At 43.1% G+C, this 25,442-nt stretch overlaps 1 pseudogene; it reads left to right on the top strand.

Moving 5' to 3' along the window:
* The window catches only part of LOC139580250 (ATP-binding cassette sub-family C member 5-like), a 53,580-nt pseudogene extending 37,647 nt beyond the window's left edge, over nucleotides 1-15,933 (top strand).
* Nucleotides 15,934-25,442: the final 9,509 nt, after the last annotated feature.

Raw genomic sequence — 25,442 nt, 5'->3', positions numbered from 1 at the left:
CCACAGTGGACGTCCGTCTGGCTATGCATGCTGAGATGCTGCTGCAGAACTTGACCATGGTGCTTTTACGCCTGGCCATGGTGTGCATCGTATTCCCCTGGTTCCTGCTGTCCCTCTTGCCCCTGGGAGCTTTCCTCCTCATTGTCAACCGCGTCTCCAGGTCAGGCTCCAACCAATCGATTTAGACGAGCGGGATTACGTTGGCTGTATGTGTGTGAGTGTGCATGCCTACGTGTGTTGATTAAAATAGAAAAAGTGTAGAGATGGATTAGGGTTCTGTAGGTCTTTTGGGTAATATACAAAATCAGTGGGAAAAGAAGCATGTTTGATTCACAAGATATAAAAAGTGCAGTTTTGGGGCAACACCCACACAAAAAGGTAGTATTTCCCCTGTATGTTTTATGGGTCACATCTAGCCTACTAGCCTACATACTTCTTCTTCCGGCGCCGAAAAGAGATGGCTGCCTCGCTTCGTGTTCCTTGGAAAATATGCAGTATTTTGTTTTTTTACGTGTTATTTCTTACATCGGTACCCCGGGTAATCTTAGGTTTCATTACATACAGTCGGGAGGAACTACTGAATATACGATTAACGTCAACTCATCATCGTTCCTACCAGGAATATGACTTTCCCGAAACGGATCCAGTGTTTTGCCTTCCACACAATACAATGGATCTGATCCCAGCCGGCGACCCTGTGCGACGCCGAAAAAGGGGAAAACGTGGCGGTCTCGTGGTCAGGCTTCGGAGACGGGCACATCGCGCTCCACTCCCTAGCATACTACTCGCCAATGTCCAGTCTCTTGACAATAAGGTTGATGAAATCCGAGCACGGGTAGCATTCCAGAGAGACATCAGGGATTGCAACGTGCTCTGCTTCACGGAAACATGGCTAACTCAAGGGACGCTAACGGAGTCGGTGCAGCCAGCTGGTTTCTTCATGCATCGCGCCGACAGAAACAAACATCTTTCCGGTAAGAAGAGGGGCGGGGGGGTATGCCTTATGATTAACGAGAAGTGGTGTGATCATCATAACAACACACAAGAACTCAAGTCGTTCTGTTCACCTGATCTAGAACTCCTCACAATCAAATGTCGACCGCATTATCTACCAAGGGAATTCTCGTCAATCATAATCACAGCCGTATATATTCCCCCCCAAGCAGACACATCGATGGCCCTGAACGAACTTTATCTGACTCTTTGTAAACTGGAAACCACACACCCTGAGGCTGCATTCATCGTAGCTGGGGATTTTAACAAGGCTAATCTAAAAACAAAACTCCCTAAATTCTATCAGCATATCGATTGTGCTACCAGGGCTGGAAAAACACTAGACCATTGTTATACTAATTTCCGCGACGCTTATAAGGCCCTCCCCCGCCCCCCTTTCGGAAAAGCTGACCACGACTCCATTTTGTTGATTCCAGCCTACAAACAAAAACTCAAACAACAAGCTCCCGCGCTCAGGTCTGTTCAACGCTGGTCCGACCAATCTGAATCCACGCTTCAAGACTGCTTCGATCACGCAGATTGGAATATGTTCCGCATCGCGTCCAACAACAATATTGACGAATATGCTGATTCGGTGAGCGAGTTCATTAGGAAGTGCATTGACGATGTCGTACCCACAGCAACGATAAAAACATTCCCAAACCAGAAACCGTGGATTGACGGCAGCATTCGCGTGAAACTGAAAGCGCGAACCACTGCTTTTAACCAGGGCAAGGTGACCGGAAGCATGACCGAATACAAACAGTGTAGCTATTCTCTCCGCAAGGCAATCAAACAGGCCAAGTCTCAGTACAGAGACAAAATCGAGTCGAAATTCAACAGCTCAGACACAAGAGGTATGTGGCAGGGTCTACAGTCAATCACGGATTACAAAAAGAAAACCAGCCCCGTCGAGGACCAGGATGTCTTGCTCCCAGACAGGCTAAACAACTTTTTTGCCCGCTTTGAGGACAATACAGTGCCACTGACACGGCCCCCTACCAAAACCTGCGGGCTCTCCTTCACTGCAGCCGAGGTGAGTAAAACATTTAAACGTGTTAACCCTCGCAAGGCTGCAGGCCCAGACGGCATTCCCAGCCGCGTCCTCAGAGCATGCGCAGACCAGCTGGCTGGTGTGTTTACGGACATATTCAATCAATCCTTATCCCAGTCTGCTGTTCCCACATGCTTCAAGAGGGCCACCATTGTTCCTGTTCCCAAGAAAGCTAAGGTAACTGAGCTAAACGACTACCGCCCCGTAGCACTCACTTCCGTCATCATGAAGTGCTTTGAGAGACTAGTCAAGGACCATATCACCTCCACCCTACCGGACACCCTAGACCCACTCCAATTTGCTTACCGACCCAATAGGTCCACAGACGACGCAATCGCAACCACACTGCACACTGCCCTAACCCATCTGGACAAGAGGAATACCCATGTGAGAATGCTGTTCATCGATTACAGCTCAGCATTTAACACCATAGTACCCTCCAAACTCGTCATCAAGCTCGAGACCCTGGGTCTCGACCCCGCCCTGTGCAACTGGGTCCTGGACTTCCTGACGGGCCGCCCCCAGGTGGTGAGGGTAGGTAACAACATCTCCACCCCGCTGATCCTCAACACCGGGGCCCCACAAGGGTGCGTTCTGAGCCCTCTCCTGTACTCCCTGTTCACCCACGACTGCGTGGCCATGCACGCCTCCAACTCAATCATCAAGTTTGCGGATGACACTACAGTGGTAGGCTTGATCACCAACAACGACGAGACGGCCTACAGGGAGGAGGTGAGGGCCCTCGGAGTGTGGTGTCAGGAAAATAACCTCATACTCAACGTCAACAAAACAAAGGAGATGATTGTGGACTTCAGGAAACAGCAGAGGGAGCACCCCCCTATCCACATCGACGGGTCAGTAGTGGAGAAGGTGGAAAGTTTTAAGTTCCTCGGTGTACACATCACGGACAAACTGAACTGGTCCACCCACACAGACAGCGTTGTGAAGAAGGCGCAGCAGCGCCTCTTCAACCTCAGGAGGCTGAAGAAATTCGGCTTGTCACCAAAAGCACTCACAAACTTCTACAGATGCACAATCGAGAGCATCCTGTCGGGCTGTATCACCGCCTGGTACGGCAACTGCTCCGCCCACAACCGTAAGGCTCTCCAGAGGGTAGTGAGGTCTGCAGAACGCATCACCAGGGGCAAACTACCTGCCCTCCAGGACACCTACACCACCCGATGTCACAGGAAGGCCATAAAGATCATCAAGGACAACAACCACCCAAGCCACTGCCTGTTCACCCCGCTATCATCCAGAAGGCGAGGTCAGTACAGGTGCATCAAAGCAGGGACCGAGAGACTGAAAAACAGCTTCTATCTCAAGGCCATCAGACTGTTAAACAGCCACCACTAACATTTAGCGGCCGCTGCCAACATACTGACTCAACTCCAGCCACTTTAAAAATGGGAATTGATGGAAATTATGTAAAAATGTACCACTAGCCACTTTAAGCAATGCCACTTAATACAATGTTTACATACCCTACATTACCCATCTCATATGTATATATACTGTACTCTATATCATCTACTGCATCTTGCCATCTTTATGCAATACATGTACCACTAGCCACTTTAAACTATGCCACTTTATGTTTACATACCCTACAGTACTCATCTCATATGTATATACCGTACTCTATACCATCTACTGCATCTGCCATGCCGTTCTGTACCACCACTCATCCATATATCTTTATGTACATATTCTTTATCCCTTTACACTTGTGTGTGTGTGTAAGGTAGTAGTGTGGAATTGTTAGGTTAGATTACTGTTGGTTATTACTGCATTGTCGGAACTAGAAGCACAAGCATTTCGCTACACTCGCATTAACATCTGCTAACCATGTGTATGTGACTAATAAAATTTGATTTGATTTGATTTGATTTGATTTGATTTACTACCCCACAATGCGTGATGAAATAAATGCGAAGAAGTAAATGTGATGAAATGGCGTGCAAAGTCACAACTCAACGACTTCTCGAGATTTGATATTCAACGTGACTCATCTGAATCGCATCAAACTGGTTACCTCATTTAAAAGCAAACCCAAAAAGCACCCTATTCCCTATATAGTACACTATCTATGACCAAGGCCCACACTATATAGGGAATAGAGTGCCATTTGGGATACGTATCCTTTGTTGATGTGGTTTACTTTGTCAGTTGGTATCGATAGATGAAAGTACCAACTCCATAAACATGTTTGTGTAGGAAACTTCAGAACAAGGACAAATGTCATGTTGTTTCATGCTCTGTCCTATTCCTGCCTCCCTCCCTCCGCTTTATGAGAAAAAGGGATGATTAATTTATGGACAGATTTGTTATTCACATGTGCAGCCAATCTTATCTATGGACCTAAAAGTAGAACTCCACCCCACTTTTGTCAATAAACCCCTTTCTCTAGCGTCATAGTGTGGGTGTGCGGCTCATAAAATCAGACAGAAATCAGAAATGATTCTAGCGGAGCCCAGAAATGGCCCGAGCTGTGCAAGGAAATGGTTGTCCTGGGCAGAATTATACTCTGACTCCCTGTGTCCTCTCATCATATCATAGTCCACTAACCTGTCAGATAACTACACCGTCATTGGAGTTACAGTTGAAGTCGGAAGTTTACATGCACTTAGGTTGGAGTCATTAACTTGTTTTTCAACCACTCCACAAATTTCTTGTTAACAAACTATAGTCGGTTAGGACATCTACTTTGTGCATGACACAAGTCATTTTTCCAACAATTGTTTACGGACAGATTATTTCACTTATAATTCACTGTATCACAATTCCAGTGGGTCAGAAGTAAAACATTCCAGAAAATGATGTCAAGGCTTTAGAAGCTTCTGATAGGCTATTTGACATAATTTGAGTCAATTGGAGGTGTACCTGTGGATGTATTTCAAGGCCTACCTTCAAACTCAGTGCCTCTTTGCTTGACATCATGGGAAAATCTAAAGATATCAGCCAAGACCAAATAATTGTAGACCTCCACAAGTCTGTTTCATCCTTGGGAGCAATTTCCAAACGCCTGAAGGTACCACGTTCATCTGTACAAACAATAGTACGCAAGTATTAACACCATGGGACCACGCAGCCGTCATACCGCTCAGGAAGGAGACGCGTTCTGTCTCCTAGAGATAAACATACTTTGGTGCGTTAAGTGCAAATTAATCCCAGGGCAACAGCAAAGGACTTTGTGAAGATGCTGGAAGAAACAGGAAGTATCTATATCCACAGTAAAACGAGTCCTATATCAACATAACCTGAAAGGCCGCTCAGCAAGGAAGAAGCCACTGATCCAAAACTGCCATACAAAAGCCAGACTACGGTTTGCAACTGCACATGGGGACAAAGATCGTACTTTTTGGAGAAATGTCCTCAGGTCTGATGAAACAGAAATAGAACTGTTTGACCATAATGACCATCGTTATGTTTGGAGGATAAAGGGGGATGCTTGCAAGCCGAAGAACACCATCCCAACCGTGAAGCACGGGGGTGGCAGCATCATGTTGTGGGGGTGCTTTGCTGCAGGAAGGACTGGTGTACTTCACAAAATAGATGGCATCATGAGGGGGGACAATTATGTAGATATATTGAAGCAACATCTCAAGACATCAGTCAGGAAGTTAAAGCTTGGTCGCAAATGGGTCTTCCAAATGGACAATGACCCCAAGCATACTTCCAAAGTTGTGGCAAAATGTCTTAAGGACAACAAAGTCAAGGTATTGGAGTGGCCATCACAAAGCCCTGACCTCAATCCTATAGAAAATTTGTGGGCAGAACTGAAAAAGCGTGTGCGAGCAAGGAGACCTACAAACCTGACTCAGTTACACCAGCTCTGTCAGGAAGAATGGGCCAAAATTCACCCAACTTATTGTGAGATGCTTGTGGAAGGCTACCCAAACGTTTGACCCAAGTTAAACAATTTAAAGGCAATGCTACCAAATACTAATTGAGTGTATGTAAACTTCTCACCCACTGGGAATGTGATAAAAGAAATAAAAGCTGAAATAAATAATTATATCTACTATTATTCTGACATTTCACATTCTTAAAATGAAGTGGTGATCCTAACTGACCTAAGACAGGGAATTTTTACTCTGATTAAATGTCAGGAATTGTGAAAAACTGAGTTTAAATGTATTTGACTAAGGTGTATGTAAACTTCCGACTTCACACTGCATTATACAGTTTTCTCAATCCTCTCCTTGATCACCATCCATAGATATTTCACAAGGCTGTTGTAGAAAAAGGGTGTTTCGTGCTCAAACAACATTGTTGGCTGGGGGTCACAGAGTCACAGAATAGAGATTCGAGAAATGCTGAGTGAATGTACTTTTTTTACCATCCCTAAAGTTGTGCTCTGGTATGTTTATATGTAATAGACTTGACGTTCCACTTCCTGTTTGACTGACTAGGGTTCTGATTCGTGAACTAAAGCGTCTAGAGAACATCAGCCAATCACCTTTCAGCTCGCACATCACCAGCAGTTTCCAGGGGATGTCCACCATTCACGCCTATGGCAGAGGGGATGACTTTTTGAAAAGGTGAGAACAGAATTGGCAAGACAAAAGATTTATGTGCCTTTGAACGGGGTATGGTAGTAGGTGCCAGGCACACCGGTGTGTGTCAAGAACTACGACGCTGCTGGGGTTTTCACAATCAACAGTTTCCTTTGTGAATCAAAAATGTTTCCACCACCCGAAGAACATCCAGCCAACTTGAAACAACTGTAGGAACAATTGGAGACAACATGGGCCATCATCCCTGTGGAACGCTTTCGACACTTTGTAGAGTCCATGTTCCGACGAATTAAAGCTGTTCTGAGGGCAACTCAATATTAGGAAGGTGTTCCTAATGTTTTGTATACTCAGTGTATAGTGTTCATAGGAAGACACTTCCTTTATCTGTCATTAGAGGTAAACTAATATATAACGTTCATAGTTAGACACTTAGTTTATCTCTCACTAACAGTACACTAATATATAGCGTTGCTAGGAAGACACTTCCTTTGTCTGTCACAGGACGTGTGTTCAAACACTGTTAAGACATTTGTTTTGACAGTTCATTTCCAATGAGCTTAGCCCGCCAGAAGTCTACCAAATGGCACAATTAATAATGAGTAAACGTCCCTAAGTAACATTTCCTGGAGTTTGAGTTAAGTAGCATTTCATTTCTGCTGAGCTAATGTGGGTACTGGGCAGCCTCTCTCATACAAGTTGGTTAGGGAAGCCAGCCTCCCATTGAAACCCATGTGTGCCAGGCAGGCTTATAGGTGAGGAGAGTAGAAGCCTGGCTAGCACAGCACATATGTCCAGTTTACCAGCCCCTTAAAGGGATACTTCAGAATTTGGGCAATGAGGCCCTTTATCTACTCCTCCAAAGTCAGATGAAGTCATGGATGCATTTTTTTTTGAAGGATTATCCTCCAACTGACGCTAGTTAGCATTGGCTCGCGAAACTACGTCTACCTTCCTTCATACTAGACACAGAGACATAAAAATGATAATTGACAAAATCCCGAAGTATCCCTTTAATGCATGTGTCCTTGGTTCAACATGTTTGGCCTGGCCTCCCTCGACTCTCACCAAGTCCCTTGTTATTTGCCCGTTTACTCTGACTAAGTCTGTTATTGGTCTGTTGACTTCCACGAAGTCTGTTATTAGTCTGTTGACTGTCACTAACCGTTCTTAGTGGTTTGTCGCTGTGTATCTCAGGTGCCAGGCTTTACTGGACACCAACAAGGCCTCCCACTACCTGTTTAGCTGTGCTATGCGCTGGCTGGCTGTACAACTGGACCTGATCAGCATTACTCTCGTCACCACCGTAGCCCTGCTCATCGTTTTCATGCACAATCAGATCCCCCCAAGCCTACGCAGGCTTGGCTATATCCTACGCCGTGCAGGTACATACACACACACACACACGGACACACACACACACACATGGACGTACGCACACGCAAATGCACACACATGTGAACATGCACACACAATGTTAGAGTTTATCTTTGCTAGGGTTTAATTATTTTGTCTGCCCCTTTAATGGAAAGGTTTTTATGAAGGCTTTTTGATGTCTTATTTATAATTTCACTGTGGGATTACTACAGGCGTGGGAAGGAGCTCCCTCTTAGGGAACTATGAATTGAAATTGATTGAGCTGAATGGAGAAGTATAGCCTTATCAGCATGTCTGTCTATAGGGGTCGTAAAGGTTTATGGTTTGTGCTGCTCATTCATTCATAGGGTATCATTGCAAACTGGGATGAACACTAGTGTTGACGTGGGTCTAGGTTCATTGTAATAGGGTGTGCGGGTGTTAATCATTGACTTATCGCTTCTCTTGCTTTCTTCTCTATCTCTGTCTCTCTCCTCGTCAGCTGACTGGTCTTTTTCAGTTCACTGTGAGGCTGCTGTCAGAGACTGAGGCTCGCTTCACATTAGTGGAGAGGATCAATCATTATATAAAGGTAGGTAGGTAGGCCTAATGACACCAGGGAGTGCTGCCAACAGTTGGGAGAAGGTTGTTGATTGGCTGAACCATGTGTGGCCAACTCGAAAGTACACACATGCTGAGTCTGACACAAACACACGCCTATAGATTTAACGCAGCAGGACACAAGCACAGATGAAGCAACAACACACACACTTACACAGAGACAGCATACTCGCAAGCAGGCACACACACACAATACACATCCCTGTGCACGGTGCACCAACACAACGTCCCAATTACACAATGACATCCCAGCAGGAAGCAGATATAGAACCCAGTGTGTGGCCCGTCACACATCACAGCACACGACAGCACCTGTTTCACACCACCCATCAAACCATAAACTTTTTCTTATAGCGCCAACAAGCTTTTGGAGATCTATAAATACATTTTCTGTTAAAAAGGAGGTGGCTTCGCCTCTTTGGATTGGAGCTACAGAGATCAACACTCAAGCACCAGTGACTCGGTGAATAAAAAAGTGGTCAGATGAAGCAGATGCTAAACTACAGGACTGTTTTGCTAGCACAGACTGGAATATGTTCCGGGATTCTTCCGATGGCATTGAGGAGTACACCACTGGCTTCATCAATAAGTGCATCGATGGCGTCGTCCCCACAGTGACTGTACATACCCCAACCAGAAGCCATGCATTACAGGCAACATCCGCACTGAGCTAAAGGGTAGAGCTGCCGCTTTCAAGAAGCGGGACTCTAACCCGGAAGCTTATAAGAAGTCCCGCTATGCCCTCCGATGAACCATCAAACAGGCAAAGGGTCAATACAGGATCTAGATTGAATCGCACTATACCGGCTCCGACGCTCGTCGGATGTGGCAGAGCTTGGAAAATATTAGACTACAAAGGGAAGCACAGCTAAATTACTTATATGCTCGCTTCGAGGCAAGTAACACTGAAACATGCATGAGAGAATCAGCTGTTCCGGACGACTGTGATCACGCTCTCCGTAGCCGATGTGAGTAAGACCTTTAAACAGGTCAACATTCAGGGACAGACAGATTACCAGGACGTGTACTCCAAGCATGCGCTGACCAACTGACAAGTGTCTTCACTGATATTTTCACTTGAAACATGATACCAACATGTTTCAAGCAGACCACCATAGTCCCTGTGCCCAAGAACACTAAGGTAACCTGCCAAAATGACTACCGACCCGTAGCACTCACGTCTGTAATCATGAAGTGCTTTGAAAGGCTGGTTATGGCTCACATCAACACCATTATCCCAGAAACCCTAGACCCAGTCCAATTTGCATACCGTCTCAACAGATCCACAGAAGATGCAATCTCTATTGCACTCCACACTGCCAATTCTAACCTGGAAAAAAGGAACTCCTATGTGAGAATGCTATTAATTGACTACAGCTCAGTGTTCAACACCATAATGCCCTCAAAGCTCATCACTAAGCTAAGGACCCTGGGACTAAACACCTCCCTCTGCAACTGGATCCTGGACTTCCTGACGGGCCGCCCCCAGGTAGTAAGGGTAGGTAACAACACATCCGCCACGCTGATCCTCAACACGGGGGCCCCTCCGTGGTACGTGCTCAGTCCCCTGATGTACTCCCTGTTCGCTCATGACTGCATGGCCAGGCATAACTCCAACACCATCATCAAGTTTGCCGATGACACAACAGTGGTAGACCTGATCACCGACAACGATGAGACAGCCTCTAGGGAGGAGGTCAGAGACCTGGCCGTGTGGTGCCAGGACAAAAGCCTCTCCCTCAACGTGATCAAGACAAAGGAAATGATTGTGGACTACAGGAAAAGGAGGACCGAGCACGCTCCCATTCTCATCGACTGGGCTGTAGTGGAGCAGGTTGAGAGCTTCATGTTCCTTGGTATCCACATCACCAACAAACTATCATGGTCCAAACAGACTAAGACAGTTGTGAAGAAGGCATGACAAAGCTTATTCCCCCTCAGGAGACTGAAAAGATTTGGCCTGGGTTCTCAGCTCCTCAAAAAGTTCTACAGCTACACCATCAAGAGCATCCTAACTGGTTGCATCACTGCCTGGTATGGCAACTGCTCGGCCTCCGACCGCAAGGCACTACAGAGGGTAGTGTGTACGTCCCAGTACCTCACTGGGGCCAAGCTTCCTGCCATCCAGGACCTCTATACCAGGCGGTGTCAGAGGAAGGCCCTAAAAATTGTCAAAGACTCCAGCCACCCTAGTCATAGACTTTTCTCTCTGCTACCGCACGCCAAGTGGTACTGGAGCGCCAAGTCTAGGTCCAAAAGGCTTCTTAACAGCTTCTACCCCTGAACAGCTAATCAAAGGGGTATCCAGACTCCTCTTTTACGCTGCTGCTACTCTCTATTTATTATCTATGAATAGTCACTTTAACGCTACCTACATGTACATATTACCTCGACTAACCGGTTCCCCCGCACATTGACTCTGTCCTTCTGCCCCCTACATATAGCCTCGCTATTGTTATTTTACTGTTGCTGTTTAATTATTTGTAAATTTTATTTTCTATTTTTTACTGTACACTTGTTTTTCTTAACTTCTTAAAGCATTGTTGGTTAAGGGCTTGGCATTTCACTGTAAGGTCTGTTGTGTTCGGCGCATGTGACAAATAAAATTTGATTTAATATTTGATTTAAAAAATTCTGTCAGACCTTGGAGGGTGAGGCACCGAGACAGATCAGTGGGCCATCCTCTCCTGCTCCCTGCTGGCCAGATAAGGGACAGATCTCCTTCCAGGACGTGGAGATGTGTTACCAGGACAACCTGCCACTGGGACTCAAGGAGCTCTCCTTTAACATCCTGCCAGAGGAGACCATCGGCATTGTGTTTCGCACAGGCTCAGGTACTTACCATCCTTTATTCCCATGTATTTTTACATCAGTAATGTTTCATTTTATAGTCCTATTTCCGCTGGTGTTTACCTGGTATTTACTAAGAAATAATGTAATAACGATGGTATCAAATTGATTGTTTATTTTTGAATGATTGTCATAGAAGCAAAGAAGTAATCATTATCCAGTTAACCACATCAACATGTGAAGATTACAGTTATCATGTATCTGAACTAATCATAGGTATGCGGAGTAGTTCCCTCACAACCCTGTTACTATCTATCCAGGGAAGTCCTCACTGGGCGTATCTCTCTTCAGACTGGTGGAGCTGACTGGGGGCTCCATCACCATCGACGGCATCAACATTGCCCAGATAGGATTGGACGACCTGAGAAGCAAGCTGTCAATCATTCCCCAGGAGCCCGTTCTCTTCATTGGCACCATCAGGTATGTATGAACGATTTACCTAAGTTTCCCTGAGGTACAGATCTAGGATCAGCTTCCCCTCCCCCAATCCTAACCTTAACCATTAGTGGGAAAATGTACTTTTTCTTACCAAATAGGTCCAATCTGGACCCATGGAATCAATACTCAGATGCCCAGATCTGGGATGCACTTGAGAAGACACATATAAAGGAGATGGTAAGTAGGGATAGATGGTCAAAGGAAACATAAATAGAGTGATTCAGTTTGAATTTCAAGTAATCTTTGTTTTTTTAAATTATTTATTACAAAAAACACAAGGAAGGGGTAACATTAAAGTATTAGAACATGAAGGACAAACAATACAGCATCAAGACACTATCAAACATGTATCAGTCTTTCCACAACAGAGCCATCCTTATGTAACAGTATAACTTTATGGCGTCCCCTCGCCCCGACACGGGCGCGAACCAGGGACCCTCTGCACACATCAACAACGGTCGCCCACGAAGCATCGTTACCCATCGCTCCACAAAGGCCGCGGCCCTTGCAGAGCAAGGGGCAACACTACTTCTAGGTTTCAGAGCAAGTGACGTAACTGATTGAAACGCTACTAGCGCGTACCCGCTAACTAGCTAGCCATTTCACATCCGTTACACTCACCCCCCTTTCAACCTCCTCCTTTTCCGCAGCAACCAGTGATCCGGGTCAACAGCATCAATGTAACAGTATAACTTTAGTACTTCCCCTCGCCCCGACTTCGGGCGCGAACCAGGGACCCTTCTGCACACATCAACAACGGTCGCCCACGAAGCATCGTTACCCATCGCTCCACAAAGGCCGCGGCCCTTGCAGAGCAAGGGGCAACACTACTTCTAGGTTTCAGAGCAAGTGACGTAACTGATTGAAACGCTACTAGCGCGTACCCGCTAACTAGCTAGCCATTTCACATCCGTTACACTTATGTGTGAGGGTGCGTGTGCATGATAGTGATATAAAATATATTTCATAGTTTCCTTTTTCATGATCACAACCTTGTGAAACCCGAACCCTTCAAGATCCCCCCACAGTTACCCAATAGCTGTCCCTCAACCATTCGAGACCCCTCCCACAGTCCCCCCCCCCCCCGGAAGAAAATAAATATAATTAATCATATTTTCCACCCCCAAGAACCCCCCAACGCACCAACAACCAAGAGAATGAACTAAAGAGAAAAAAGTTAAAGACAGAAGAAAACAGCAAACAACAATGCAAAAACAATTCAACTAAATAACAAATGTAAAACAAAGGACATCAAGGACAACTGAAATCATAACAGCAATGCCTACTTTATATGTGTGTGTGCATGTCTGGCACTATTACATGTATGTGTGTGTTCTTGTATGTGTTTATTTGAATGAGTGTGTGTATATGCATGTGTACAAACACCTGCATGGCATCAGCCTCAGGCAAACCGGCATTAGTTGTAAAAACACTGCCACTTAGTGTCATTCAAATGTACTTTTATTACGTTTTATTTAGACTTTTTTTTTCTCCTTTTATCTTTTGACCATCATTCTCTCTCTCACACAGCAACTCCACTCCCACTTGTCTCCAATTCCACATACCAACCCACAGCTTCCCTCAGCCCATCCCATCTATCTCTGCTGGCCACCCACTTCGTGTTTCTACCTAACACATATCTTTCAACTATGCTATGATGTTTAACAAACATCATAAATTGTTGTACAATTTCAATCTATCTAATCGAATAGAACCTACAGATTGCATGATAAATACTTTTACTAAGAGTAATAGTATATTAGTAATTGACTGACCCGGTCTCTCCAGATCTCATAACAGTACTATTTCTAGGGTCAATTTTAGATCAATGCTATGCATTTTCAGCCATTCCTGAACCTGAGACCAGAAACAGGCTGCCTGAGGGCAATACCAAAATAAATGGTCTATTGATTCTGTATCCTCACAACAAAATCTGCAGAGCTTCGATGATTTTATGCCCCAAATATTCTCAATTTTGTTGGTGGCAAGAATTCTATATAATAATTTTAGCTGAAAAGCACGAAGTCTTGAATCTTGCGTTGTTTTATATATCAACTCATACACCCTGTACCATAGAATCGGTACATCAAAAATCTCTTCCCAACTATTTTTCAATCTGTATGGCACAGTTGTCAACATCCTGGTCCTCAAATGAAACTGGTATACTTTCCTATTTATGCTATTTTTATTCCTCCGCCAGTTTTGATCATTTATATTGGGCAGACAGACCAGTGTCCTACCTCCTCCCGCTGCCACCTGCCTCCTCCATTTCTGGGGTAATGCTGTAATCAATTGGTTGTACTCTTGGATTGAGCAGACCTTCCCGTACAATTCTGATAACTCCATGAAGGACAACTATACCATTACAATTAACAATATAATTTAAGAACAAAATACCCTTTTCAAACATCTTTCCCATAAATACAGGTATTTTATCAACCAGCACATTTGAGTTCAGCCATAATACTGTATTTGTTGTAATATTTGTTCTATCTTTTCAGGGGGATGAAATTGAAATTGTAGCCAGCTCTGCAATGCTTGTTTGAAAAAGACAGATATTTTGAAAAAAAGTGTCATTTTCAATTAATCGAAAATGAGACATGGCAATCTGCACAAAGGCAAAAAGGCCATTTTTAAACAATGGATGAGCTTTTCTTATTAATCTAGTAGTCTTTATGTTGGCATCATAGTATATATGCATTGCCTTATACATCTTCAGATAGTGTTATTACTTCTGAGAGTAATTGATAACAAGTCCTAGACCTGTTTAAGATTAAATATCCCCTCTAGAGATGTTTGAATAGTTGAAAAACGATATCTGTGGCTTGTGTTTTGACTCCATTTTGTCTACCATCATATTCAGATCAGCCAACTGCCCCATTCCCTCCAGTCTGAAGTGACAGAGAACGGAGAGAACTTCTCAGTAGGAGAGAGACAACTACTGTGTGTGGCAAGAGCACTGCTTAGACACAGCAAGGTAAACGCACGCACGCACTCACACTAGTGTCACGTCTCTTTCTCTCCACACCACACACACACACACACACACACACACACACACACACACACACACACACACACACACACACACACACACACACACACACACACACACACACACACACACACACACACACACACACACACACACACACACACACACACAGTACAATAGATGAGGGCAGTTAGATTGATTTTATTTTCTGTTACCACATAGGAAGGCTTGTGTGCATCACATCCTACTTTTTGAGGATGTCACATAAGAACATTGAGAATGTAAGGCAGCAACTTCCCAAAGGCGTAACATTGCCGCCACATGGCTTCTATGGTTATTTCACTTTGATTCTGTAGAATGCAGTTGGAAATACAAACAACTGAGGATGACTAAAGACGTAGCATTTAGGGACTAGTCTTACATTAGTTATAACACTCCTTAAGATTATAATATTTATGTCCATAATTCAAAGAACCAACACTGTTTTTCCATTCTTTACAATATTACTACTTCCTTATTCTACCAGCCCAGTGATCGAACCGTTCCCTGCAAAGTGTGCTTAAATGTGACATGTGTTGGGGGTTGCCAGATCTTGCTGTTGGACGAGGCGACGGCAGCCATCGACAGACCGGCTGATTCAGGAGACCATCCATGAGTCGTTCAGCAGCGGCACCACGCTGATCGTCGCCCATCGCCTCAATACTGTTATGAGCTGTAACAGGATCATGGTGTTGGACCAGGGACAGGTGGGTCTTCTGCACCATAGAAATATACAATGTGTCTCAAATGGCACCCTATTCCCTATGTAGTGCACTACTTTTGACCAGGGCCTATAGGGTTCTGTTCAAAAGTATCTCAAATCTATTGAATCACACGAAAGGTGGGCTAATATACTAAACAAAATATTTGATATACCACAGTATACCTAAGGGCACATTTCTGTTGTGAGTCAAAATACTTGTTGGTCATAAAATACTTTATTTATTTTCTCAATTCCATAACAGATGTTGGAATTCGACACCCCTGCTGCCCTGCTGGCAGACATCAACTCCAGATTCCGGGCCATGTTCGAGGCATTTGATGGCAAGCTCAGTAACACAGAGAAGTGACCCCAGTCGAATGGGTACAAAGGAGCTCTTATAAAACAGACAATGCAGCAGAGGACCTCACTTGCACAAACTTTGAAGAGGAACATCTCAATCTTTCCATGAAGCGAGGAAGATGTTATTTTAAAGAGCAATAGTAGAGGTTCTTACAATTTCTGCTAAATCTAGAGAAGTCTGTTGATATCAAAAACCAATGATGGCTTCATGACAATGATGACAATGTTCCAAAAGATGCATCAACGATGTGGATCTAAGGAAAGTTGGGAGTGTCATACCTGCTGACCTTTGCTGCTGTGTGGAAAGAGAGAATTTCTCTGAGGCCAAAAAAGCAAGTGCAAACAAAGGGGAACATAGCCATGACACTACAGTGGCACTTTAAATTCCATGATAATGTTGCTTCACCCTCTCTCTACAGGGCTATCAATGAGACTCGGAAGAGAACATTCTATATGTGTTTTACTGATATAATTAGAGAGAAACCTACAGGTAAGTATCAAAATAAAGGAAACACTACCTTTAAGTGTCTAGGGCCACCACAAGCCGCCAGAACAGCTTCAATGCACCTTGGCATAGATTTTACGTGTTGGAACTCTATTGGAGGGATGCAACACCATTCTTCCTCAAGAAATTCCATCATTTGGAGATTTGTTGATGGTGGTGGAAAATGCTGTCTCAGGCGTCGCTCCAGAATCTCCAATAAGTGCTCAATTGGGTTGAGATCAGGTGACTGAGACACACACACACACACACACACACACATACAATGGCGGTGCTGAGGAGGGTGCGGTTCTTGCTCGACTTTGCTTTTTTTATGGGTATTTCCACGTTAATTATTACTTTGTTTGCTCTGAATGTTTGTGCAATTTCCCATGACCGACAATTACTTCTGGATCATGAATCAGAAGCTACACACTTCAACCTCCCAGATATGGCTTACTACATTCGCTCCTTTGTTCCCCGCACAGCAGGCTTACCTGTTGCTGCTGACCAAGATGACCAAAGGCAATGCCGGTGAGGAAGTAAAGGGCGACTCCAAGGGGTATGCTTACTCGTCAATAATTCCTGGTGTACCGAAGTTGAAAACTTCTCGAGCTCCTTTTGCCCCGACCTGGAGTTTCCGATGCTAAAATACTGACCCGCTATATGCTGAGGGAATTCACTTGTGTCATTAACACAGCTGTGTATGTCCTGCCATAAGCAAATACCAAGGCGGTACTCAGCGAACTGTAGAAGAACATTAGCCAGCAAGAATCCTCTCACCCGGGAAGCAGTCTTTATTGTTGCGGGTGATTTTAACCAAGTACGTTTAAAACAAATATTTTACTTCTCTGATATCTTCAACCTGTCCCAGGCCGTAGTCCACACCAGTGCCCAAGAAAAACAAAGGGACTTGGCCAAATTACTATCGCCCGTCGCACTCACCCCGGTCAACATAAAGTGCTTTGAGGCTAGTCATGGCCCACATCTTGGCCAGCATGCCAGGCACAATTGACCCACTCCAATTTGCCTACTGCTCCAACAGATCCACAGAAGATGCCATCCAGGACATCTAATTGAAATGGTGCCTGAGGAAGGCTCGCAGCATCATCAAGGGCCCCTCACACCCCAGCCACTCCCTTACCGTCAGGCAGATGATATCAGAGCAACATGCCAACAGGCTCAGAGACAGTTTATATCTACAGTGCTTTCACGAAGTATTCATACCCTTTGACTTATTCCACATTTTTCTGTGTAACAGTCTGAATTCCAAATTAAACATATTTATTTTCTCAGCAATCTACACACAATACAACAATGACAAAGTGAAAACACATTTTTAGAAATGTTTGCAAATGTTTTGAAAATGAAATACAGAAATATCTCATTTACATATGCATTCACACCTCAGCGATTAGAGCTGTGAGTCTTTCTGGGTAATTCTCTTAAGTGCTTTCCACACCTGGATTGTGCAACATTTTTATTTTATTATTTTCAAAATTCTTCAAGCTCTGTCAGATTGGTTGTACACAACCATTTTCAGGTCTTGCCATAGATTTTCAAGTAGATTTAAGTCAAAACTGTTACTCGGTCTCTCAGGAACCTTTACTGTCTTCTTGGTAAGCAACTCCGGTGTAGATGTGGCCTTGTTTTAGGTTACTGCCCTGCTGAAAGGTGAATAATCTCCCAGTGTCTGGTGGAAAGTGGACTGAACCAGGTTTTCCTCTAGTATTTTCCCTGCTCAGCTCCATTCCATTTCTTTTTTATCCTGAAAAACTCCTCAGTCCTTAACGATTACAAGCATACTCATAACATGATGCAGCCACCACTATGCTTGAAAATATGGGCAGTGGTACTCTGTAATGTTTTGGGGTGACCCAAACATAACACTTTGTATTCAAGACATAAAAGTGAATTTCTTTGTCACATTTTTTGCAGTATTACTTTACTGCCTTGTTGCAAACAGGATGCATGTTTTGGAATATTTTTATTCTGTACAGGGTTCCTTATTTTCACTCAGTCAATTGGGTTAGTATTGTGGAGTAACTATTATGTTGTTGATCCATCCTCAGTTTTCTCCTGTAACTGTTTTAAAGTCACCATTGGCCTCATGGTGAAATCTCTGAGAGGTTTCCTTCCTCTCTGGCAACTGAGTAAGGAATTAAACCATCTAAAGTGTAATTAATAACTTCACCATGCTTAAAGGGATATTCAAATGTCCGCTTTTATTTGTAACATTTTACTAATCTACTAACATCTACTAATAGGTCCCCTTCTTTGCGAGGCATTGGAAAAGCTCCCTGGTCTTTTGAATCAGTTTTTGAATTTCACTGCTTGACTGAGGGACCTTACAATCATCTTTATGTGTGGGCTACAGAGATTAGGTAGTCATTCAAAAATGTGTTAAACACCATTATTGCACACAGAGTAAGTCCATGCAACTTATTAAACACATTTTTACTCCTGAACTTATTTAGGCTTACCATAACAATGGGGTTGAATCCTTATTGACTCAAGATATTTCAGCTTTTCATTTTCTTATTCATTTGTAAACATTTCTAAAAACATTATTCCACTTTGACATTATGGGGTGTTGTGTGTAGGCCAGTGACACAAACAATCTAATGTAATCCATTCAAAATTCAGGCTATAACACAGCAAAATGTGGAAAAAGTAAAGGGGTGTGAATCATTTCTGAAGGCACTGTACAAGCTAACGGCTGCTACCAGACTTTTATTATGATTGCTAGATAATGCAAAATTTTAAAACTTTCCCCCGAATCTCCCCTTGCCAAAACACGTGTAAATATTTCACTATAAATTGTGCCTTCCTGTATTATACATATGCTAAAATGTTTCTTCTATTCTACATTTACATTGTTTGTATTTTGATATTTTATTATTTCTTAATTTTTGTTGTATTGTTGAAGGAACCTGAAAGTAAGCATTTAGTTGGACGGTGTATACCAGGGATAGGCAACTCCACTCCTCGGGGGCCTGATTGGTGTCACACTTTTGCCCCAGCCCCAGCTAACACACCTTACACCAATAATTAACTAATCATGATCTTCAGTTTTGAACGCAATTCATTTCAATCAGCTGTGTTTGTTGGGGATGGGGGAAAAGTGACACCACTCTGACCCCCGAGAACTGGAGTTTCCCATCCCTGGTGTACAATGCCTTTAGAAAGTATTCAGACCCCTTGACTTTTCCCACATTTTGATACATTAGACTTATTCTAAAATTGATTAAATAAATAAAAAATCCTCAAATCTACACACACTACCCTATAATGACAAAGCAAAAACAGAAATACCTTATTTACATAAGAATTCAGACCCTTTGGTATGAGACTCGAAATTGAGCTCAGGTGCATCCTGTTTCCATTGGTCATCCTTGAGATGTTTATACAACTTGATTGGAGTCCACCTGTGGAAAATTCTATTGATTGGACATGATTCGGGAAAGGCACACAACCGTCTATATAATGTCCCACATTTGACAGTGCATGTCAGAGCAAAAACCAAGCCATGAGGTCGAAGTAATTGTCCGTAGAGCGCCGAGACAGGATTGTGTCGAGGCACAGATCTGGGACATTGAAGGTCCCCAAGAACACAGTAGCCTCCATCATTCTTAAATGGAAGAAGTTTAGAACCACCAACACTTCCTGGAGCTGGCTGCCTGGCCAAACTGAGCAATCAGGGGAGAAGGGCTTTGGTCACTCTGACAGAGCTCTAGAGTTCCTCTGTGGAGATGGGAGAACCTTCCAGAATGACAACCATCTCTGCAGCACTCCATCAATCAGGCCTTTATGGTAGAGAGGCCAGATGTAAGCCACTCCTCAGTAAAAGGCACGACAGCCCGCTTGGATTTAGCCAAAAGGCACCTTAAGGACTCTGACCACGAGAAACAAGATTCTCTGGTCTGATGAAACCAAGATTGAACTCTTTGGCCTGAATGCCAAGCGTCACATCTGGAGGAAACCTGGCACTATCCCTACGGTGAAGCATGGTGGTGGCAGCATCATGCTGTGGGGGTGTTTTTCAGCGGCAGAGACTGGGAGACAACTCCTGATCGAGACAAAGTATAGAGAGATCCTTGATGAAAACCTGCTCCAGAGCAAAGCCAAGATAACGCAGGAGTGGCTTCGGGACAAGTCTCTGAATGTCCTTGAGTGGCCTAGCCAGAGCCTGGACTTGAACCCGATAGAAATCTCTGGAGAGATCTGAAAATACCTGTGCAGCAACTCTCCCCATCCAACCTGACAGAGATTGAGAGGATCTGCAGAGAAGGGCAGAAACTCCCCAAATACAAGTGTACCAAGTTTGTAGCGTCATACCCAAGAAGACTCAAGGCTGTAATTGCTGCCAAAGGTGATTCAACAAAGTACTGAGTAGATGGTCTGAATACTTATGTAAATATGATATGTTTTTTTATTTAATAAATTAACAAAAATTTCTAAAAACCTGTTTTTGCTTTGTCATTATGGGGTATTGTGTGTAGATTGATGAGGTAAACATTTACTTTAAATCAATTTTAGTAATCTAATAAAATGTGGAAAAAGTCATGGGGTCTGAATACTTTCCGAAGACACTGTATACCAGAGCTGTGTTCGAAAACTCATGCTAACCACACTAACCATACTATTTGTTACGTGAATTGAGTATATACAGTCGTGACCAAAGGTTTAGAGAATGACACAAATATACATTTTCACAATGTCTGCTGCCTCAGTGTCTTTTTGTCAGATGGAATGGAATACTGGAGTATAATTGCAAGCATTTCATAAGTGTCAAAGGCTTTTATTGACAATTACATGAAGTTAATGCAAAGAGTCAATATTTGCAGTGTTGACCCTTCTTTTTCAAGACCTCTGCAATTCGTCCTGGCATGCTGTCAATTAACTTCTGGGCCACATCCTGACTGATGGCAGCCCATTCTTGCATAATCAATGCTTGGAGTTTGTCAGAATTTGTGGGTTTTTGTTTGTCCACCCGCCTCTTGAGGATTGACCACAAGTTCTCAATGAGATTAGTGTCTGGGGAGTTTCCTGGCCATTGACCCAAAATATCGATGTTTTGTTCCCCGAGCCACTTAGTTATCACTTTTGCCTTATGGCAAGGTGCTCCATCATGCTGGTAAAGGCATTTATCGTCACCAAACTGTTCCTGGATGATTTGGAGAAGTTGCTCTCGGAGGATGTGTTGGTACCATTCTATATTCATGGCTGTGTTCTTAGGCAAAATTGTGAGTGAGCCCACTCCGTTGGCTGAGAAGCAACCCCACACATGAATGGTCTCAGGATGCTTTACTGTTGGCATGACACAGGACTGATGGTAGCACTCACCTTGTCTTCTCCGGACAAGCTTTTTTTCCAGATGCCCCAAACAATCGGAAAGGGGATTCATCAGAGAAAATGACTTTACCCCAGTCCTCAGCAGTCCAATCCCTGTACCTTTTGCAGAATATCAGTCTGTCCCTGATGTTTTTCCTGGAGAGAAGTGGCTTCTTTGCTGCCCTTCTTGACACCAGGCCATCCTCCAAAAGTCTTCGCCTCACTGTGCGTGCAGATGCACTCCCACCTGCCTGCTGCCATTCCTGAGTTAAGCTCTGTACTGGTGGTGCCCCGATCCCGCAGCTGAATCAACTTTAGGAGACGGTCCTGACGCTTGCTGGACTTTCTTGGGCGCCCTGAAGCCTTCTTCACAACAATTTAACCCCTCTCCTTGAAGTTCTTGATGATCTGATAAATGGTTGATTTAGGTGAAATCTTACTGGCAGCAATATCCTTGCATGTGAAGCCCTTTTTGTGCAAAACAATGATGACGGCACGTGTTTCCTTGCAGGTAACCATGATCGACAGAGGAAGAACAATGATTCCAAGCACCACCCTCCTTTTGAAGCATCCAGTCTGTTATTCAAACTCAATCAGCATGACAGTGATAACATAACATTCTGGAGTATATGCAAATTGCCATCATACAAAGTGAGGCAGCAGACTTTGTGAAAATTAATATTTGTGTCATTCTCAAAACTTTTGGCCACGACTGTAGTATGCTTATTGGTCATAGTATGGATATAGTTAGTATGCCTAAGTTCCCGGACATTCGGGTGCTTTCGTAAATTCGCTCTGGCTATCTACCCAGATTTCAGAGCACTCTCGTCTGAGTGTACCAGAGAGCAGAATAATGAATTTACGAGTGCTCAACACAAGTTGAATATGGCCGGTGTCAGTAAACGTCAGCAAAAAATCATAATTAAATTGTTGCCTGCAGCACAGTTACAGTCACCAACGCGGATAACATGAAAACTGCATAACCAGCTCTGCTAGTGCGAGTAAAATGGTCAGTGGTCTCATTTGTGTCTGGAAGTAGCTAGCAAGCTAGCCAACGTTAGCTTGGGTGCTTGAATGCCGTTGTAAGGTCAGAACGCTCAAGTCAAACCTACTCCTTGGCACGAGCTTCCATTGTGCGCTCCGAGAGCAAAATGCTCTGAATTTACAAATGGACAATCTGACAACGCTCTGAATTTACGAGTGCACTCTGGCACTCCATATTGAATTTAAGAACACACCCGAAGTCGTAAAATGTCTAAGTAGTAATTTGTTATGCTAACTAGCTAGCAAGAGGTTGCATAGCAACAGCATCAACTTCCGGTAGACAGGCGAAGAGCAAGTACGCTCATCTGAAAGGATACTGTGCCGTTTACAGTATACTAAAATTAACTAATAGTATGTAGTATATACTCATTATGTAGTATACAATACGTTAGTATGGGTATTCGAACACAGCTCGTGTATCCAGTATATACGACTAATACAACTTGAAACTTTAACTTGAAACACACACGCACACACTTTTAAACCCCCTATGCACATTTGAGACCCCTCTTTCAAAGTCAGTAGCTATGTTTCCATTAACTTGTCCAGTGATATATTTTTTTGGGGGGGGGGGTCGACTTTTAGAAAGTTGAAAATGGATGCAACGATTGCCTGCTAGGGTGCCTTGCCATTTAACTTGTCGATTTAAAACAGCTGGGCGTAATGATGTCACACCCAAAAAATTTAAATGTTCTTGCAAAAACCTACAGTGTGGACTAAAAATGTAGTGGTTGAAGGGTTTTCATTACCCATTTAGGCAAATTACGCATTAATAAATTAATAAATAAAGTTAATAAATTCACCTCTGTCGAACGGATAAAAATGTTGATCTTCAGAAAATCCTATGTCTGCCGTTTCCATTACACATTTTATTTATTTTGCGACATTGCTTTTGTCAATGGAAACCTGCCTACTGATATCTTTCCTTCTAGCTATGGTAGCTAAAATAATGGGCAACTGGGCATTTTTATACATGACCCTAAGAATGATAGGATGTTAATTGCTTCATTTAACTCAGGAACCACACCTGTGTGGAAGCACCTGCGTTCAATATACTTTGTATCCTTATTTACTCAAGGGTTACCTTTATTTTTCAGGTACATCTATATCACTTGCAGGGATGCAACTTTTGGTTTTAGAACTGGGGGGGACAATATTTATTTTTTGATCCAGTCGGATAAACACTCCAAACCTCCTAACAGAACGATCGGAAGCGTCCGCATGGTCCTAAATCACAGAGTTGCCTTGTTTTGTATTACATTCCAATGAAAACTGGAGGGGACAGTGAAAGTTGCGCCCCTGATCACTTGAATAAACCACAATGCTGGTTGGTGAAGTATACACTTTTTTTAACGATATATTTAGTCAAAATTACATGACAGGCAGCACATTAATCAGTCAAATCATTGGACAGCCGATACCAAAGTAACCATTCCACATAATCACTGTCAGGAATATATTCACAGATTTGTGTCGAGTAATAATAATAAATGTGTCAATAATAAATCAGAATTTAATATATTGTAATCATTTTGGTGAATCCTAACAGATGCAGTGTATATATGTGCCTCTACAGTTATCAGTCATTGTGTAGTGTAGTGATGTTGTAGCTTATGCCTTTTGTTATGGCACAAGATTAGCATTTTTGTTGCGCTAACCTTTTGTTTAGGGTATTTTATCCTTATGCTGGTATGTTGAAACTGTATCTGCATTTAGTCTCTTGTATTGTTGCAGGAATGTAGTATATCAATGTGTAATCATTCTATTGTGTATTGGAATAAAGCTCAGTTATATTCATGAGATTGCAGAACAGCAGTTGTGGAATAAATAATGAAAAGTACAGTATTGTTTTAGTTCTAAACAACCACAGACCATGACTGCAACTGTTTTTGGACAAAGTTTAGGATTGTAAACATCTAGATGCCTTAAAAACTAACAATGTTCATATACTGAGCAAACATGGTGTGCAATTAGCAATATGTTGCTCGATAAATTGTAAAGATTGCCTTGAAATATTGTATATTCTGAAATGTTTTTCTTTTTTTTTTTGTCATTGCTTTACCAATAAAAATTTGTTTTTTTTTATACATGAAATATTGTCCTTGCATTCATTGTTCTCACATATGGTGCTTCCCTGGCTTGCATCATCAGGAAAAATTGGAGACATTGTCTGCCCTAGGACAACTTATTTTGGTACTGTTTACCACGCTTGCCAAATATCAGAAATAAAACTGATAATATGTTTTTGATGAATTTTGGACCATTTTCAATGATGTTGACTACTTTTAAAACGTATTCTTCGACAGAACCGCTGAACCGATTGGAACCAAATCTTGTATTTTCCAAGACTCTTACTCAAACAATATGGCAGTGAGGATTTTTCCTGTCCAACAGCGCCACCATGCGGCCAAACTGAACCATACTTTACAGGTTAGCTAGCCTCCTATTGAATTGATTTTATTTTGAGTAACAGACATATACAAAAAATGTACCTCGAGGTCCACATTGTATACAACAAAATGGACCTCGAGGTCCACATTGTATTAATTAAAACGCTTGTTTCCAAAGTGGTCCTCGATGGTAAAAACAATAACACATATAATGATTAAAATGCAAGACAAAATTACAAACAACCATAAATACATTCATTTATATTG

The sequence above is a fragment of the Salvelinus alpinus genome, chromosome 7, assembly GCF_045679555.1.
Source record: "Salvelinus alpinus chromosome 7, SLU_Salpinus.1, whole genome shotgun sequence".
NCBI classification, from domain to species: domain Eukaryota; kingdom Metazoa; phylum Chordata; class Actinopteri; order Salmoniformes; family Salmonidae; genus Salvelinus; species Salvelinus alpinus.
The sequence above is the reverse complement of the archived record's forward strand: the minus strand, read 5'-3'. Positions and strand labels throughout refer to the sequence as shown.